At 39.5% G+C, this 16,256-nt stretch overlaps 2 protein-coding genes across 3 annotated transcripts in view; one reads left to right on the forward strand and one right to left on the reverse strand.

The window, feature by feature from the left end:
* The window catches only part of TRAPPC3L (trafficking protein particle complex subunit 3L), a 40,952-nt gene that overhangs the window by 14,784 nt on the left and 9,912 nt on the right, over positions 1 to 16,256 (reverse strand). The window lies entirely within an intron of this gene.
* CALHM4 (calcium homeostasis modulator family member 4) overlaps positions 1,582 to 16,256 on the forward strand; it is a 34,782-nt gene continuing 20,107 nt past the window's right edge. Inside the window, exon 1 of the mRNA XM_037520282.2 lies at positions 1,582 to 1,621. The gene's annotated coding sequence lies outside the window, so the exon portion shown is untranslated. The remainder of the gene's footprint in view (positions 1,622 to 16,256) is intronic.

Consider the following 16,256-nt stretch of genomic DNA (forward strand, 5'->3'; position numbering starts at 1 on the left):
CTTGTTTTGATTCTACAGCTCCGCACCTGCAGTATGTTTCTGGTTTATAGTTACCTACTGATTTTGATTTTTACTTCATTATAATTAATTTTTTTTCCTGATCGCTTATTTGGATCCTGTACAATCCTGCTGTAAGTGAGACCATGAGGTATTTTTCTTTTTCTTTCTGCCTTATTTCATTGAGCATGATCCCCTCGAGTTCCATCCATGTTTCAAAGGTTTTTAAGACTAACAGTTTGTCACATTTTGTCAAATTTTTGGTTTTATTTTGCTTTTACATTGATTCTAGTGCAAATAACTTTGTTTCATCTTTGCTCCATCTGGCTTTCACTTTAATAAAGCCTAACATCGATGTGGGTCTGCTAATCCTAAGAGGCCTGTTTGGCCACCATTTTGTTACCTACAGTTCTAATGCCTAAGCAAGGTCAGAAGGGCCCGGCCAATTAAGTATAGGAGCCCAACCCTGCAAAGTGCCTTTCAAGTCATTCAAGAGCACAAAGCTGGATCACCCTGGGAAGGCTATGCATCACAGAGGCATGACCATGAACGCCTGGGGGTGCTGAGCACCAGACATATAACAAGGGACCCCAGAAGCTGATTAGTGGAAAGCCTAGTTGATAAGATTGAAACCATGGCTGAGGAAATAGGGCTTGATCTCAATTACAATACCGAGTCATCAAGCAGATGAGAAGTGCCTAGAGAGCAGACTTACATCCTGATAGTATAGATTTCAGCACATTTTCTAGTTACATTCTTCACCTTTTCCTTTTTTCCTCTTTCCCCTTACAACTGATGCTGTAAGATTATTCTATCAACAAAAAGGCCAGGATCTTGCTTTTCTGGGGCATGAAATGGGCATGCGTAAGTGGGTGCACCTGTGCGAAGAGAGTAAGCATGTCAGGGTGGTGTCACAGAGCACCTGCGGCATAGTCCAGTGGAGAATGGGCGGAATGCACCAGAGAGCTCAGAGATTCCCCAGGGGCTGGGCCTGCTAACTTCCCGGCCCCCCTGCCTGCCCTGAACCTGATTACTTCACTACAAATGGCATAGAAAGATCATTAAAAGCCTGAAAAAGCCACTGAGGACTCCTGGAATCTCCTTTGCCCGCTCTGCCCGACTGCCTGCCTGCACTACAAATGGCACAGATGGCAGGACAGGTCAATGCAGACATGTGTGGAGCCCTCCGAAGACCTTGGGAGGGACTGAGGGGTGACAGGCCATGAGTATGTAATGCTCAGGGACTGGCCTCCTCCTCGAGGGCACCTCCTGAGTCCCCACTGCAGAGGGAGAGGACTCTGCACACAGAGGGGAGGCATTGAAAGGACATGGTGCCTGCTCAGAGGCAGGGCTGGGGGTTGAGTGTTTCCTTTCAGCTCTGCAAGTGGAGTCAAGTGCAATGCTGGAGGCACCATGGCAGCACAGGTGGTGACCAGAGTCCAGGAGCTGCAGGAAGAACTAGAGATGCTGCTGGAGCACAGGAGGTGGACAAGGTCCAGGAACTTCGGGACAAGGAAGCAGACTCATCAGAGATGAAAGAAGCCCATGATTTGTCATTCGTAGTTTGCCCAGTGCTGATGCAAGGAAAAGGCTGATGGATTTGGACTGACAATTCCGCCAGAAGGTAGGAGACCTTTGGTTGTTGATATTATGTCTATGAGACACTGGGGATGGAAGGGGTCATTTGTACACACAGAATCAAGGGGTGGCCAGTGGGCCTCCATGGCCTAAAGCAGCCTTGTGTGAGGTTCTCTGCAGCCAGGCAGAGGAGATATATCAAAAAGCCAACTTAGATAAGGCAAAAAAGCTGGTGCTAAGGTCAGGAAGCTCTGAGCTGATGTTAGGCAAAGGATGTTAATGAAGGCAGGTGAACCTCTTAAAATCACCTGTGAGTGATGCCCTGTTCACTTTCAAATAAGGGTCAGGTGCTGAGGAACCTTTCCTCTGGGGACAGTGGGGAAAATGGCTTGTGGAAACCAGAGAGAGGCCACATAAGGAATGTGTTATCCATAGGCCCCTGACCCATGTGCATGTGCAAAGGGCTGGCCTTAGTGCAGAGATTTGCTTGTCACATTGGTGGCTACGACAGCCTTGTGTTGAAGTAACAGCAGTGAGTACCCTTGGGGGTTGGGCAATTACCCCCAAAAGAGTATAGAGGTTGTTGCCAATTTCAGTGAGTACATCTTGGGGGTGGATGCAGTGTATGGCTCGTGGCTGAGACCATAACCAGAGAAGGTGAAGAAGCCTGATGGTCCCTGGCGTGTGGCAGCAGGTGCAGTGAGTGAATTGTGGTTCCCCCCTCAAAAGAGCAGCGCCTTCAACAACCGACTTAATGGGTCATCTGCTGGTGCCGTAAACATCCTAAATTTTTGCCCCTAGGTTGGTGTCCTGCCTGGGCTTACTTGTATTTTGTTGTATTGTTATAGTCAGTTGCACTGTGTTTAATTTTGCGGGAAAAGTTTAGTGTTCATATTCACTAAGGGAAACTTAAGTGTCGGGTAGGGTGAAAAACCCTGAGGGGGTGGATTGCAGGGTAAATGAAGATTGCTCAGGCTTTTTGCACCTTTGGCCTCTATGGCAATCCCTGCAGTACTTGGGCATGGGTTGGGGCGTGCATACCTGATGGTGGACACATGGAGTATGTTGTTTGCGTGCCTGAGTGGGCACACCTGAGCTGAGGCACTGAGCATAAAAGTGCAGCGTCAAAGAGGACTGGGCCCAGAGGAGCCCAGAGGCCCCTACCCTTGTCTTTGTTGCACTACAATGCTTAATGGATACTAAAAGTTCTAAAATAGTTATACAAAGACTGTGAAATTATTGTTGGTTAAGAGTTGTTTGAAAGAAACGCTCTGCTGTGCTTAATTCTGTTGAAAATAAACATTATTAAGAAGAATAACTTATTAGTTGTCTTTAATACTTGGGAAAAATCAGAGTAGCTAGTGTAGGACAGGTGGGCACTTAGTAATCAAAAACAGCTTGTTCTTCTAATGGGGCTCCTCAAAATATTAAGATTATCCACATTAGCATTATAAGGGAACTTGTTAGAAAGGCAGAATCAGACTCCATCCCAGACTCACCTTTGCAAATCCGCATTTAATAGCTCTTAAGTGATTTTATGTAATGTAAATTTGAGAAGCACTAGAGCCCCATTCCCAAACTTTAGCTCAAGTCAAACCCATCTGGAGGGCTTGTTAAAACATAGGTTGTGGCGCCTCACCCAGAGTGTCTGAATTGGTAGGTATGAGTGAGACAAGAGAGAATTTACATTTCTGACAAGTTCTCACAGGATGCTGATGCTGTTGGTCCAAGGATCACATCTTGAGAACAACCCCCTTACAGCTCAAAACAGGCCAGAAGAAATTCAGTATGTTGTACCCTCTCATAGCTTCTGCTTTAGACATCTTTGCTATGATGCTATCAACCTGTCTGAAAATATGGGTGCCTTAATAGTCATTCAAGGTTACCTTTGGTCTTTAGGAATATTTTAGTTTTTCTCACTTAAGTTTTGCAAGTTCCTTGTATTTGTAGGTATTCTTTCTTGCTGTTGTAAATGGTTTCTTTTTTCCACATTTCTTCTGAGTGATGGTTATTTCAATCCATGAAAAAGTTACTGCTCTGTGAATATCTACCTCCACCCTCCTTGCTGATTCTTTTATTCTTTGTAGAGCCTTTCAGAGTTAGAAAATAACCATTTTGCAACCCCCAAATGACATAATGAATGTGGACAATACTGAATTCTAAACTAGATGAAGGCATGATGGGGTCAGGAGCAGGCAACTTGAAGCCACTCTTCTAGGTTTTCTATTGCGATCCCCTCCCACCCCACTCCCCTTCTAATCTCCTTGTTCCTCCTCTCCCAAAATTCTCAGATCTACAGCCTGCTTTCAAGGATCCCTCTCAGCTTGTGTTTGACCCTTAAAACAAAGGGTTTCTCTGGAATCCACATATAAATGAAACCACTGGGTCATTCTTTCTCTGTCTGGCTCACTTCACTCAGGATAATCCCCTGCAGCTCCATCCATGTAACTGTTTATCTCAGTGTCCCTAAAAACGGGAAGGGCAGATGTGCCTCTGCATGAGACATGTACAAGAGTTAGCACACATACCACTTGTGAAAGGTCATTCCTAGAAGGAATCCTGAGTCCAATCAAGTATTGAATATAGGACATGCTATTTGATCATACGACCCAGTCTTCCCTATACCAATGGCATAAAAAAGGAAAGTTAAAAAGAGGCTTAAGAGACATAACAAGTCGAAGCAAGAAGTGGACCTTATTTGTATCCTGTTTTAAATTATCCCACTGCACTAGGTCGTCTCTGAGATATTTAGGGAAATAACGAATGGTATTAAAAGGGTATTTGATTGACGGGAAGTTTTCATTTTGCTACATATTATTATGGTGACTTATAATAGTTCTTAAAAAAATCCTAATGAATCAGAGATGAATATTGAAATATATATGAATTATGATAATGTCCAGAATTTAAAATATTTCAGCACAAAAGATGAGAGCTAAAAGATGAAACCAGACTGACAAAATATTAATATTTGTTGAAACTGTATAGTGGGTACATGGGATATATTACATTCTCTTTACATTTGTGTATGTTTAAAATATTTCATAATAGTTACACAATGATACAAATTATATGTTCTCCATTATTTTACTGAAATTTCATCAAGATTGTGGTGTTTGCCCTCTAATATTCTCAGATTTTCAGGAATACAAATTTTCAGATATTCAAATTGTTCTACACTTGAAAGACAGCTTCGCTGGTTTGCATTTTCTTCTCCCTAAATATATTGTAAATGTTACTCCATTTTCTTTTGTCATTGAAGTTTGCTAAGGAAAAACATGACAGCACCTTTGTGCACTGATATGATGCTTTTGTCTATATTCTCACAGGGTTTTTTCTTTATCACAAGTCAAATAACATTATTAAATATGCATTCATATAGGTCTTTTATATCCATTCTCCCTGCTACAAGTAATATTCTTGCATTATAGAGAATCTTTTTTGTTTGTTTGTTTAAAGAAAATGGAGTTTGTGAGTTTCCTTTATTCTCCTTGTTGCTTCACATGATTTCCAAGAAACAACATAGATATGGATTCACAACTAAGCCACTACTATGCATCCCACTGGAATTTTATTAATTTAATAATAACATTTTTATTGAAGCTACATTGCATTATAACATTGTATAAGTTTCATATGTGTAGCATTGAAAATCAGCATGTATATATGTTAAGTTCATTACTAAAAGTCCAATGTTATCCTTCATCATGTAATTGTCCCCTTTTACCTGATTTACCCATATCCCCTTCCCTTGTGGTAACCATTAACTGATCTTACAGTCTGTTTATTTTGTTTTATTTAGTTCATCTGTTTGTTTTCTCTTTATTCCACATAGGAGTGAAATAATATAAAGATATGGTACATATATACAAAGGACTATTATTCAACTATAAAAAAGATGAAATCCTGCTATTTACAACAACATGGATGGACTTGGAGGGTATTTTATGCTTAGTGAAAGAAACCAAAGAATAGTAGTTTTTTAGAATAATCAAGTTAATATTGTGGTCTTGCTTCTTGTTTTACCTATTCCTCCCTTTCCTTCCCCTTTGCCCTCCTATGCAACTAGAATAGAGTTAAGACTCAACTCTCTTGCATTTGCAGCTCCTTAACCATGAGGCAAATAGTAGCAAGCAGAGGATCTCCATATGAACCTCTTATACTGCAGGTGCAAGGATGAGGGTTTTTCTCCTTTGTGTGATTGTTGCTTTGATCATTATCATGTAATTAATCTGATGCCATCATTGCCCAAAATTCCCAAGGAGCCTGCACTGCCCTGCACAGCTGACATGGGGGAGCCTCTGGCTCTAATTCAAATCATTTATAGCAGTGGCTGACTAAGCCTAATGAAGCCTAAAATGTGTCATGAGACATCATGAGATTTTAGGAGATGCAAAAGGGCAAACTGAGCTATTACGGTTGGAGACTGATCACGGAGGGTAAACTCAGAAGGGAACCTATATTACTTGTAGGAAAGGCAAGTGGCTGTGACTTTGAACTTACACTATTTTTTAAAGATTTATTTATTTATTTATTTATTTATTTATTTATTTATTTATTTATTTATTTATACAAGAACCGGGGTATAGGCCAGATGCGCAGGAGGGGGAGAGAATTCACCTGAGACAGAGTAGGAACAGAACAGGCAGACTGATGAAATACACTACTGAAGGCAGCAGCGGGCAAGACAGGAGAGGTCTGCTGGGCCATGTGGGACCCTCACCAAGCTGGCTGGAATCAAACCGGTATTGCAGAAGCTGTGGACCTCTTCACTGTGCTGCGCTCAGCCGCCTGCACCACCAGGGGAGGCCCTGAACTTACACCTTTTTGAGTGAGATTTTGATAAAGAGCGTTAGGGTAGCTTAATCCCCTTTGGAGGCTGGAACATGCTTATTATAAATACAAAGTTTCATATTTGATTCTGGAAGGAAATCTTTTAGTAAGGTTGAAATATTTTTCATGTTCAGTTGTTTGTTAAAATTGAATTACTCAAAAGAATGCTTGTCTCTCTGTGAGATCACATTCTAAATTTGGCTTTTCCACTCAGAAGAAAAGAAATGACAACCTATTTCATGCTGGAAACTTTCCACAGAAGTGGAAGTGGAAGGTGGACATTTATAAGGAAGGTAACTTTAAGAATTCACTGAGAATTGAGTCTGAAAAGATACTTTTTTGTGACTGATGTTAAAATGTTATGCAAATACAGTCATAATAAAGGCTTAAGGGTTACTTTGCTGCAGGTGACTTGCCTTCATATTGGAACGCTGCCATCAGTAATTGCGGTGTGCTTCTGGATTACACTCACTCTGCAGAATCCACAGACTTTGTGGCTACATGCACAACGTTTTCCCACAAACGAAAACATCCTACGCTTTTCTTCTCTCCTCCTTTCCAGAGGTACAAGGGAGAATAGACCAAATGTGTGGATGTTTACATAAAGCACTTTTTGCCTATGTAGAGAAGGAAGACTAAGTTGTTTTGCTTCAAACAATTTCTTATTTTTAAGTCCGGCTACCATGATTCTGACCCACATGGTAGGAATTCTCAAAATATTTTATGGGTTGCTTTTGCTGTTAATATTCATTTTTTTTTTTAGTATTAAGAATTTTATGACTAAAAAGGGTTTTTTCTTTCCTTTAATTTCCTCCACTCCCTTCTTCCCTGCTCAAAAATGCTATGAAGTAGGAAAATAGCTTGACATTCAGCAAGCTGATGCCAGCCTTCTCTGGAATGCTGTGTGGTGTTGTGCTGTGACTTCCATGGAATTCAACCACTGTTTAGCAAGAGCTCCCACTTATTTTAATATCATATGTTGGAAAAAGTAAGGTAATTCAATAGGCCCAAATGAATAAATTTTGAGTTAACCTTTGAAAAATACTAATTAATAGCAAAAAAATATATTCTATTTAGACTCTCTAGCTAGCTTCCATTGTCCAGTTGAGCAATGAAAGGAAGATGTAATCATTGCAAAGTGTTGAGAATTGAGGCAAGTGGGTGCTGAGGTTTCCAGATCCACCCTGCCTGTCCTAACCTGGGAATGGCTCTCGGTGACCTGGTCACCTAGACCCTCTGATTAATGATGTCTGCCTAGACCCTCTGATTAATGATAGAGCCTTTCTCTGGGTTTCCCCCCCCCACCCCTTCAGCTCCCCAAGAGTGACAAAGTGAAGAATGTCTGGCTCCCAAATCCAGCCTAGACTCTGAGCTTCTACCATTCCAGCTCTTCAGTTTACTACTTTGGTATTTTGGGTGGGGGGTGAGAGGCACAGGCAATAATGGCTAAATTTGCAAACTTCTATTTCCAAGTTATTCTAGTATAAGTCAATGGCAAGATGCCTAAATATTTTAGCGTTCAGCGACTGCAACTGCAAAGTCACAGCTGTCAGTTGATTGGTGTAGGTGAAATAAGTGGTAGATACCCTGCACCTTCACCCTCCCTTCCCACTGGCATTGTGCACATTTCCTGACAGGTTGACTTCGGCACAGCCTTAAGCGGCCTGTGGTGGAGTAGACTTGGGCTGAGTGGAAGTTCCCCTTCATTTACTGTCTGTGCCAGGAACACAGTACCTCGGCCTCATGTCCCAGAGGATAGAGAGCTGAGCCAGGACACATTACCATCTGGTGATACTAACAAGGGGTGGCAGTGATGTTTTCCTGGTGCCAAGGAGGCGAAAGCAGCAAGAATGAATCATTTTTTGAGAAGATCATCAGCAAAAACCAGGCCTCCACATTAGTGAGTGATTTTAACAAAGGGCAGGAGTTTGCCTAATAACAAAAAGATCCCAGGGCCCCCACAATTTTATGCATCTGAGGCTGCATCTTTTAGTCTGCTCCTTAATGGAAACTTAGTGTAAAAGGAAAACGTGGTGAGATTTAAATTTTATTCTTAAAAGGACAGTATTATGCAAAAAATTACATCAGCACAATTGAAGTACTGAACATTTTACTGGGTGCATTATATTTAGGCTTGTACCCAGAATTGGGAAATATGTTGACTTAGGAAATATATATATATATTTAAAGATTTATTTATTAATGCATATAAGAGCTGGGGTGTTGGCCAGAGGTACGGGGAGGTGAGAGGATTCACCAGAGACAGAGTGGGGAGCAGAACAGGCAGATTGACTGTAATACACTATTGAGGGGAGCAGCAAGTGAGACAGGAGACATCTGCTGTGACATGTGGGTTAGCTCCCTGGCCGGGGATCAAACTCATGCTGCAATGGCTGCCAATAGCTTCATAGTGCTGAGACTTAACTCCTTGTGCCACCAGGGAGGTCCTAGGAAATATAGTTCTTTATAAAATGTACAATGTTTAGGAAATGAAGGAAGCCAAATGAAATCAGTAAGACACAGACGCATAAGGAGCAAGACTGTTTTGTTTTTTTAAAACGATGTCTGATGTCTCCAACTTGAGTGGCTGGTTCAAGATAATTTAATCTGGGCAGTTTTAAACCCTACTAAAATAAAAAATCAGGTCATCATGGTAACATTCCTTGGAAAAAAGCACAGAATTTTAAGACAAAGAACTGTAAAAGTTTTCGAAAACAGAAACAAAAGAAAAATCTCCAGAGGATTAGCAGACCAGAGCAAACTTTTATGATTGGTTTCTTTGTGAGACACTCAATAGAAAATTTAATACTCTGTTTCAAGTCATTTTTCTCAAGAGAATTTACTTATCTGCCTTCTGTCAAAGCATCCCTCTGAGTCTGTTCTGAGAAATGTCTGCTAATGGCCTAAAACACTTTCTTTCAACTAACAATATGGTTTTCCTCAGACTTCTTCCTAGGGCAAGTGTTTTTCTTTTCTTTTCTTTTCTTTTTTTTTTTTTTTGTAGGGGGTGGCACTGAGATTTGCTTACTTGATTATTACCTGCATAATGTATAACAAAGACAATTCTCTATACTTCAAAAACTTAAAACTGGCATGTGAAATGGAGCCTGCTATACTATTCTTTCTATAAATGAAATCTAGCCTCTGAAACAAGAGAAAACAAACCTCAGCCTCAATAAGATGAATAGAGTTAGAAGAGGGTTTGTAGGTAAAGTAAGACTCAAATTATTGTTGCTAATTTCCTAGACAGGTCAAACAAGGTCACTGCTAAATACTCTGTCCCATTTTGGGAACTTTCAGAATGTTTTCCATACCCACACCCCTCTTCCTGTGATTGCCACGTTCTGTGCCTCATTACCCTGCCATTCTGGTTGCAGTTAATGGACTAGCATGGGCATTTGAGAACTCAGTGGTCCATTCATTGTTGAAGTAGGAGTCTTGAAGTGGCCTAACACAAAAGCTGACCTAACAGAGGCCAAGTGCAGTTGCAGCTTCTCTTTAGGGGACTTTGAATATGAAACACCCAGAGAAGTCAGTTTGGGAGATTGGACAGAAGAAATGTTTTAAGAAAATTATAAAGATTGGGCCTCCCCAATGGCACAACGGTTGAGCACTGGGTTGCAAAGCTGCCCGCAGCGTTTGCAGGGCCGGTTCGATCTTCGGCTGCCAGGCGAGGGTCCCACATGGCGCAGACCTCTCCTAGCCGCCCGCTGCTCCCCTCAGCAGTGTACTTCGCCAGTCTGCCTGTTCTGCTCCCTGCTCTGGTGAATTCTCTCACCCTCCCGCACTTCTGACTGTACCCAGTGCTTGTATAAATAAATAATAAATAAATCTTTTTTTTTTTAAAAAAAAGAAAATTATAAAGATTAATTCACTGTCTATTATGTAATGAGAATGAGCTATTTTCCTGTCCAGGATCCTGTCACTGCCCAAATCTTGTTATTGTGAGCTACTGAACATTTTGTAGTACTGGATTTTCAGTGTTGTGACTGATTACATCTGCAGATGGTGGAAGGGGAGGGTGAGGAAGTCTTTAATCTAGAAATAAATGTGGACCACTGCCCCCTTCTGGGCAGATCAAGGGGTAGATGAGTGATAAGATCTGCATACATTTTTTAAATTCACTTCAACAATATGAATGTCTACAATATTCTGTTTTGCCTGGCCTGGTGGGCCAAATCCCAAGAATACCTGAAATTATCCCTCCTTTTGAAAAGTGTACAGACTTGATGGGTAATTGAACTTTCCAGAAATTAGAAAAGGTTGTTAGATAGAAAATAAGTATCATATCAGTTCATTGTGATTTGAGAAATCTCTGTATTCTTTCCCTTTTTTTGTGCAAACTTTTGCTCTACTTAGATGGATACTAGAAATATATAGAATGAAACTGGTCAACAGCAAATTTTGGGAAAATTAATAAACAGAACACAATAAAATTATATTTCACACACTGATGATGAAGACACTCAAGTGAAATGCAGATGTTTGTTGCTCTGTTTTCATAGTGATGATGTTCTGAGGGAAGTTAATCACGAGTTCCCTTCAAAGTTGTTCTGCCATATCTGCTTACTCATCTCAACAGTGCAACTCCTGACTCCTGCAATGCAAACAAGGTCTCACCCTTTGCACATTAAGAACTTTGGATAGTTCAGAGAGTGGACCTGGTCGATTTAAAGCCTGTGAGATATTTATACAGACTGTAAGTCTAAACCTCCAGCTTTCAACACAAATTACATTGTGCTTTGCATCTCACTACCTGAACTTCCAGGGCAGAAAGCACAAGTTCTGAGCCAGCTATATACTGGGGGTTGGGCCATAATGTCATTTAGTAGCATTTCTGACAGTAATAAAATAGAACAAACTTAATAGTCAGGGGAGAGAGAGAACATAAATTTGTTATAGAGACACTTGGAGAAAAAGAGACAGTGACTACTTTTAATGAACTTTAGTGTCTATTAAAAGACTATTTCAGGAGAAAAGTTTGAACATTGAAAATTGTACTCTTTAGTCTATTTTGTGTCTTCAATTGCAGGAAGTTAATACCACCCTGCTGAGAAAAGACTGTGGCTGCCCTTGCCTCATTTCTATAAGCTAGTGAGAGTTGAACTTGGAGGTGAGAATAATTCCTGTGTGGGCAAGAGTGTTAGGAAAGGGTCATACATGAGGCTGCCAAAGTTGAAAAAGGCCATAAAACCATTGTAACAAGTACACCAATTCATGCCTTTGGTGTTAGTTGTTGACGTATTACCTCAACTCCGTATACTCTTCATCACCTTCTTAGGCTGGAACTGAATCTTGGAAACATTTCTTCTTTGCCAGCAGAAGGAGATTCTGTATAAATGCAGCATGAGGAAGGGACTTCTTTTCCTGGCCTTTACTGTGATTTTCCTTGTTTTGCTCCTGCTGGAAATTGCAACTGGCAGTACATGGAATACTTGGGTGCTCACTTTCCAGTTTGCTAAATCCAGCCTGGAGTTCCCTCATGGCTGCCTCAGCCCACTTATGCCCCCATGGGGGTTTCCTGTTTACCAACTTTGACCTATAATTCCCAGCCTGTTAGTCTCAGTCTGGCAACCTTTTCCATGGACCACAAACACCTATCTCCAAGGACGTCGCAATCCCAGCCTAGGGAAGGGGATACCTTCAAAAGTGTTTCTTTGGGTATCCACTCAGCACCAACATGTTTTTTTTTTTAAATAATAAATTTTATTTTTATATTCCCCATACACCAACATGTTTTTTAACATTTTTTTTCTTTCTTGTAAAATAATCCCCTCAAAATAGTTAATAATTTTCATATTAAGCCTGCTTTGTGGGAATGCTTGTTTGGATTTTGTCACCTGATGGCCCTCACTGATTCATTTCGCATGCCATGGCACTGCTTTCTGAAATGACTAAAATAGTCAGATTTGGATGTCTCTATGGAAGTGTGAAATCAGTGCTTCTGAACACAAATTCGTATCAGAGGTTACATTCTCTGACCTTGGAGCTGCTACCATTCTAAAATGACTCAGGCATTTCGGCTGCAAAATAATTGAATTACTTGTATAGACTGAGCCATGGCAGTTTTGAACATTCAGATCTGAACTTTTTAAATATGAGAAATTGGTTTTGCTGGAACTCTTTAATGTGGACTCAGCTTGAATCTTAAATGGACCACTTTATTGAAGTAAAAATGACTCAATAGCAATTCCTTCTGCTATTTAGATTTTTCTCTAGATTATATTCTTAAATCTTTTGCCCTCAAGTTTATGCTCACAACATTCACCATTTAGACATCGTTTATTGCTTCAAGCATCCTCATTTATATTGCCTCCTATGAACATTTCCTTTCAATTATCTCATTGATTTTTATATCCTTCACCCAAAACATCATTGCTCACATTTAATTAAGATAAAATTTCAACTTTTACTATTAAAGAGAAAGGATGTCAGTTTTGTTTTCCAGAATTTCCAAAACACGCGCAAGCTTTTGAGTTCCAATTTTTTAAGTATTTAAAAAATACAAGTATTTAAAAAATACAAAAATCAGTATTTCAAGTTTAACAAGTTTTTTTATATTCTGTATTACATAATATTTTTCTCTATTTTAAAATTTCCTCTTACTGTGATAACTGCGCAGATATGATGTTTATACTAAAGTGAGAAATTCCTTCTGTACCCCTTAAGGAACCATCATCACATTGACTTGACAGTAAAAAGCTTTCTCAGAGTTGATGAGCAGAATTTATGCAGTATAAGCATGATCTAGAACCAGAAGGTAGAGGTGCTCTGAGGAGGCCTTGAACACAACACCCACCATACTCCCTATTTATGGTTATAGCTTTCTGTCAAGATTTTAGGTGGGAAAAGCAAGACATGCAAAATCAGGAGAACAACTAAATGAAGCCTCATCTGGCAGGTAGAAACTGAGGTACTAACAAGCTAAATGAGGTACAGGCTCACACAATTGGAATGTAACTGAGCAGGATGTGGGGTTTTATCTTTTTATCTCTACTACATTGGACTTGGTGAGACTATCATTCAGAATCTGATGAGGATCAGAGCTCCTTTTGTTTAAATTACTTTTAATTGTCAGTGGTACACAATGACTGTATATTTGGTATTGGGCGTGGTGAGATATAAACAGTTGCTGAGGTGAGAAATTGTGCACCTTAAGTCTAGAGTGTTAATAGACTAATGTTACCTCAAAAAGAAAAAAAAAAATTACATTTGAAAAGCAACATAATTTTTTTGTAAAGTATAACTTTATGATGATCTTGATTTAAATCATCAAGTTTACTTTTAATTAACTTCTCCAAATAATAAAACTTATAAATGTGTTTAGAAACCATGGACTACATTTTTGTGTAACTAAGGAAATGTGTTTTAGACCTTGGACCAGAAAAGATACAACTGTAAGTTTTACTAGCCTTTGTGGTACACTGCAAGAGATTAATGCTTGTTAAATTACAGTTAAACTTTCTAATTTTTCACTACCATCACACACGTGAGCTATGATTATTGTAAATTCCACATTTTCATTTTTCTATAACAATGATCATAGTTGGAGAAACTCTTTAAGGTATATTAAAGAAGCAACTTATTTTTGGGGAAAAAAATCACTGAAAAAAGGTCAGAAGACTTTTAAGATGACTTTTCTATGTGTCCACGGTGATATGATCTAAGTTTCAATTACATTGTCAGTACACTGGGGCTAATGGCAGATGCACTTTTTAGTTTATAAGGTTACTAAGGGAAAAACTGGTAACAGATGGGAGTTACATTGACCTTTCCTGAAAAAAAATCTGAGGTTTTTCAATATGATAATGATGCTATGACAAATTTTTATAAATTATGTCTAATTTAAGATTTTTAATTGTACTTTGAGGCAATCACTGCAAAAATAGACTGTATATGACAAAATAAAATATTTCAAACACACTTTAATCTTGCAGGAAGGTGACTTTAGAATTAGTCTGCCCTTTTTTATGTAAAATACAAAGACTAAGGTTTCTTTTGCCCTTTTTGATTTGGCATCCACCAATGGGTTTCTTTTCAGACCACTAGATGGCGCAATTTGTTGCCTAAAGCCTGTCAAAAGGCTGTGTCAAACCAAGTGACCGCCCCTTTGAAAAAGGCAAAATGAGGAAAACAAGAGAGGGAAATGTTATTAATGCCAGAAGTTACATAATCCTCTCTCAGAGGAAAATGAGTTTAAAGTAAGGTATCGGGTCAGGAGACCTACTCCTACTTGCAGTAGTTTACTGACTGACTCTCAGAGGAATTGTGCACTTATTTAGGCAGTTTTCTTCATCCAACAGATTATCTTCATATGCATTCTTTCTCTTTCAACCTCTCCTCCTCTGGAGCTGGGGCGGAGATCATGAGTTCTGGGGAAGCCACGGTATATACGTGCTGAGTACCTGGAGAGGCTGGTGGCCGTGTTTTGTGGGAAAGCATGTTTGAGAGGCTAGCCCAACAAAAGTCACAGCCATTAGGTCCTCCTTCTGACTTTGCTGTGATCCACAGGCAGCATGTGACTATGCTAAAAGTCGTCGGACCCTACCTTGTTTATAAAACTGACACTGTCACATTTAACACCTGCTTCCTCTGAGCAGTGATTACAAGGATTAATGTGATAACGCTGCTGAAGTTCAGACCTTTTAATAAACGTTGCTAATTACAAGCAAGGCATGGGCAGGTGACTACACAGCTGAAGTCTGGCCTTCACCTGTGCTCAAGTACGCCTGAACTGGGTACAACATCACCACATGCAAAAGAACATTTGCTGGAGAAGTGGAAATGATTAAGAGGGAAGAAATCAGACCTTTGAAGAAAAGTGCAAAGACCAAAAGACAAACCCTTTACACAAAAGGGTGTGAGGGTGATGGAAGAATTTCGCCTGGGAGTGGAAGTGGATCATTACCTAGTCCATTGAGAGCATGAGCAGACAAGAATTTCCATGACATCAGAAAGGTCATAAAGATGTGAAATGTTTAGAGAAGAGATATTTGAAAAGTAGATGTTGTTCATGTTCTTATTTTTATATCAAACAGACCTCTATCTTTTAAGCTTTTAAAAATTATTGTGGTGAGGACACATGAAACTTACTCTCTTAACACATTTTTAAGTGTAAACTATGTTGCCTAAAAAACATCAAATCCTACGCTTCATTCGTCTTGCTTGACTGAAACTTTATGCCCATGGATAGTAACACCCCATTTTACTTTATCCTCAACTCCTCGCAACCACCATTTCACTTTTTGATTCTATGAATTTGACTATTTTAGAAGACTTATATTAAGTGGAATCACGAAGGATTTGTCTATCATCATGTTGCTGTATACCGCAGTATTTCCTCCTTTTAAAAGATAGGATACTCTGTTAAAATCAGCCTACAATCTTTTTAGCTTTTGTTGCTGAATGATTTTTTTAGAAAAAATTAAAAAATAAAAGATAGGATACTATGCCATTGAATTTATAAACTACACTTTCTGTATCCATTTATTTGTGTTTGTCAGTGAACATTTAAGTTGTCTTCACATTTTGGCTATTGTGAATAATGCTGCAATAAATATAAAAGTATTAATATATCTTTGAGATCTCTATTTCAATTATTTGGATAAATACCCAGAGTGAAATTATTGGATCATATAGTAGTTAAATTTTAATTTTTTGAGGAACCATCTCCTGTTTCCCATAGTGCCTGCACTGTTATCCCCAATAGTGTGCAAGGGTTTCAATTTTGCCACATTTTCACCAACACTTGTTATCTTTGTGTGTACATGTGTTTTTGTTTTAAAGATTTATTTAATACAAGAACTGGGGTACAGGCCACATGCGTGGGAGGGTGAGAGAATCCACCA

Source organism: Talpa occidentalis, unplaced genomic scaffold, assembly GCF_014898055.3.
Source record: "Talpa occidentalis isolate TD23 unplaced genomic scaffold, MPIMG_talOcc4v2.1 talOcc4.2, whole genome shotgun sequence".
Taxonomy (NCBI): domain Eukaryota; kingdom Metazoa; phylum Chordata; class Mammalia; order Eulipotyphla; family Talpidae; genus Talpa; species Talpa occidentalis.